Source organism: Cicer arietinum, chromosome 3 (assembly GCF_000331145.2).
Source record: "Cicer arietinum cultivar CDC Frontier isolate Library 1 chromosome 3, Cicar.CDCFrontier_v2.0, whole genome shotgun sequence".
Taxonomy (NCBI): domain Eukaryota; kingdom Viridiplantae; phylum Streptophyta; class Magnoliopsida; order Fabales; family Fabaceae; genus Cicer; species Cicer arietinum.
The window spans coordinates 20,029,756-20,034,398 of record NC_021162.2 but is presented as its reverse complement, the minus strand read 5'-3'; positions in this window follow the sequence as shown (position 1 = coordinate 20,034,398).

Here is a 4,643-nt window from a genome sequence, read left to right as displayed (position 1 = left end):
GAAAAAGAAGAGAAAGAGAAAATTCAGGCTATGAATGATAAACTTAAAGAGATCATTCAAAATCTGAAAGAATCTCAGCTCAAAAATCTTGAATCTGAAAAACCAGAAAACCAAGATCGATCTTCACCTCAAACGAAGAACGATCTTCTCAAGGCTGAAGTTGAAACTCTTAAAAATGATTTGAAAAACTTCATTAAAGCTACTGAGACTTTTCAGAGAATCATGGGATCTCATGTAGGAATATTTGATAAAGCTGGTCTTGGTATTAATCAAACTCAAAAAACAAAAATGTATGAAAATTTCTTTGTTCTAGAAAGAAAGGAAGAAAAATATAAAACCAAATGCTCATATTGTAAGAAACTTGGACATTTGGAATTTGCTTGCTACTTTAAGAAAAAAGATGAAAACTAAAAAGTTTTTTAAAAGGAAAGATCGTTCTGCAAATAAAACTGAATCAATTTTGAAAAATCTGCAAAACGAAGAAGAAAAATGCAAAATTAAATGTTCATATTGTGACAAAATTGGACATTTAGAATTTGCATGTTACTTTAGAAAAAGGGATATAAAAAACAAGAATAGAAGAAACCTCAAAAAAGAAAATCATTTGACAGCAAAAGAAATTTTTTCTGCAAAACTAAAAGAACGATCTTTAGATCAATCTGGAGGCTTAATAGAAACAACTAACATTCAGTTTTTTAAACCAGTTTCAAAAAGAGATTCTTCTCAGTCTAAGATTGATCATTCTGAGAAATCATTTAACAATATGAAACCAGATTTCAAGGCTAACTCCCAAGGACCCAAACAAATATGGGTACCAAAATCATTACAAACTTGTGATGTAGGAACATCATCCAACAATCAAGAAAGAACATTGATACATGACCAAGGCATTCTCAATACACATGAATGGAAAAGTATGATGCCTCATCTCATTACAAAAATTTGGAGTGTCTATAACCCTTGGAAACATTAACAAATCAAAGGTACATGTATCATCTTATTTCGCTTCCATGTATGCGCTTATTATCATGTTCAAAATTAAAATGTTGTCTCTTGTAAAAGATAACAAAGAGCATAATGGCATTTTCCTTGTATTCTGATTTTTTTTAAGGGGGATATTAATTCTTTAAAATTCAGGGGGAGTTTTTCATCTAAAAACTGGAGTCTACTCATTGTTTTCAATGTGTAGTATACATTTCCTTTGTAAAATCCAAACCTTTTTGTGTTGACAAAGGGGGAGAATTATTTTAGATTTTATGTTTAGATTTTATGTTGGTTCAAAAATCTGAAGCATATTCTGAGGGGGAGCTTTTAAAGCTCTCTATGATTAAAATTAGAATCAATATTACCGAATTCTCTTTATTATTCTTGCCCTAATGTCTTAGTGACAGAACCTTTAATTCCAAAGTAACCCCTAATTCCTTAGTGGATTTAAGATTAGAATTAAGCATTACCGTATAGAAATTCTCTTGTAAATTATTGCTTTGCAACTAATTTAATTGGTTTCATGACCTGCATCTATCCCTAGACTACAAATTCATGAATTTCTCATCTCAAGCATTCGTAAAGTCCACTTCCGTTTCAAAATACAAATCGTAGAACATTTTAATGTTGATCAAGCAATAAAAAGCATTGAGCACAAAGATGAGAAAAACAATTCAATAAACTCATTCATATAACTAGAAATCAAATCAGAAAAATAAGGGTTTCATCTGGTTACACTCATCCCTAACAAATAGGGTTTAGTTACTCATGACAGAGATACAAAAGATAAGGATTAAAGAAGAATTACAAGAATGATTCATGGATGATTCTTGATAAAACTGCTTCAATGGCGTTAGAAACGGCCGTCTTTGAGTTTCTATGCTAGGGCACAAGTCTCCCAAAGAGTCAAAAAGATCCATAAAACAGTAAAAATCTGCGTTTTTATGGTTGCTGGTGCGCGTCGCGCGCCCCAGGCGCGCGTTGACAGAACTGAAACACGAGAAATCCGCTCCAGGCGCTCCAGGCGCGCTCCAGGCGCACATCATCTGATGTCTGATGTATTTTGTCTTTTTCTCATCTTTTTCGTCTGAATTTGGTCGCGGTGTCTTCATGAAAGTTGTAGATATGGACCTTAGCTTTCATTAGCACTTGGAGTGATACTAATTGGACATCTAGAACTCCAGATATGGCTGAACTATTCCACATATATCATGTTGATTTTTCACCAAAATTCAGCACTGCACTAAAACAAAACGCAATGTAAAATTACGACAAATTCCTACTTAATCAACGAAATAAAAACAAAAAACATTTTATTAACTCAAAGAACAAAAATCAACAAAATGTATCAAATAAATCCTTAATTTAACTGATGATTGAGGATAAATAAGACTAAAACAGTGGGAAAATATGCATATGATGAAGAGTCATCACAACCCCAAACTTAATCTATTGCTTGTCCCCAAGCAACAATTAATTTCATATTTGGTCCTGTTAAATGCACACTTAAATTCAATTTCTCAAATTACATCAAACTCAAATTTCAAAGTTCTTGCTACTGCAAAACATTCATCATGCTCTATGGTTGTTTTCAAAAATACAGACAACAAGATTTGTACACATTGGCATTCATTCATCAAATTCAACTCTCTCTTCACACAATCTCACCAAAATTTCTCTCAAGTGTTTAGAAAGGTTTATGAATTTATCACTCAAATCCTAGAACATGCATCACGCTACCATAGGCTTGAAAAAATTCTAGTTAGCAATCACAATGCAGTAAACACATACATTTTTGGAGGACTTTCGGGTTGTAATGGGGCTTAGGTAAGGGTAGGACATTTTAGGATAGTAGGCTTTACCACTTGGAGTTAGGCATACATTTCCACCTTATTCTACCATTTTTTTTTCTCCACCTTTTCATTATGGGGATTCTCAAACATTGACGTACATGTATCATCATATTTCGCTTCCATGTATGCGCTTATTATCATGTTCAAAATTAAAATGTTGTCTCTTGTAAAAGATGACAAAGAGCATAATGACATTTTCCTTGTATTCTGATTTTTTTTTTAAAAAGGGGGATATTAATTCTTTAAAATTCACGGGGAGTTTTCATCTTAAAACTAGAGTCTATTCATTGTTTTCTATCCTTGGTATTCCCCAACCTTTTTGTGTTGACAAAGGGGGAGAATCATTTTAGATTTTATGTTTAGATTTTATGTTGGTTCAAAAATCTGAAGCATATTCTGAGGGGGAGCTTTTAAAGCTCTCTATGATTAAAATTAGAATCAAAATTAAAATCAAAATTAACATGTTTGTCATCATCAAAAAGGGGGAGATTGTTGAGACAAAATCTCAATTTAATGTTTTGATGAAAACAAACAAAAAGTTAATTAAGAATTCTAATTATGATTCTAAGTGTTTTGATATTTAACATGTGTTTTTGAGTATGTTAAAACAAGATAGGTATCAAACATCACAAATCAGATCAAAGAAAGCAGTTCTGGAAAATGCAGATTGATCTTTAAAAATTCCTGTTAAAAACTTGAAAAAATAACTCAAGATTGATCTTGGTTATGAAAACAGAAAACGGAGAACGTTCTTGGTTTTAGTAGTAAAACGGAGAACGTTCCTTGATTAGTTGAAAACAGAAAATCAGTTTATGTTTGAGTTAATTCAGTATAATAAATAGAGAGATAAGATAGAGAATACCACATAAGGATTTTATCCTGGTTCACCCAACGTGGGTTACGTCCAGTCCTCACACTGTGAGATTTTCCACTAAGTGTAAAAGAGCTTTTTTGAACTTACAACACCTTAGTCTTAGATCAACCTTGATCTATTTCAACCTCTAATGTTTTCTATCCAAAAAGCAATACCATCACCTATCTAACCTTGATAGGAAGTAATCTTAAAACAAACTATAAAGAAACTCTTATAGTTTGTTTTTACAATTTGATTGTTTTGACAGAATCTGAAATTTCTCAACTCTTGTTTGAGAATTGATTCTTTACAAAGGATCTAATGAGAATTGCGCAAGCTAATGTATAAATATTAATTAGCAGTTGTTTCGCAGAAATCAACGAGTATGATTTTCCTCTGTTTTTGCAGAATTTCAAGTATGTATGTGATTGATTATGCATTTCGAAGCACTTGAATTTCTTACTTAGAATCAGGATAATGGCCTTCTATTTATAGGTTGTAGATGTACTTGAATGAAGGTACAAGAGCTGTTGGAGAGACTTTGCTTTTTGACTGAAACATTATTTCAGAATAAAAATAATCCTTCTTTGAAATAGCTTTTTGACTTTTAATGGTTTAGCATTTAAAGCAGTTTTATCCTTTCTTAGAAAGGGCTCTTGATGTTTCTTCATTGATCTTGGATGGTACATTCTTTGTCTTGAGTCTTGAGTGTAGCTAGAGAAGATTAGAAATGAAATGCATATCAAAACAGAGAGAAAAAGAGTTACTGTCTCTGTGCAGAAAAACGGAGAATGATTAACGTTCTTGGTTTGTCAGTTTGAACTTTCTTGAGCTTCAATAATCATTATGGAGTTCTCGTTTTAAACGTTCTGGATTTCCTTTGTTATTGTCTTGTCATATGCCTAGATTGATCGAACTTTCTTGACATTTGATTTTTGGAGTTTGCAGACTGT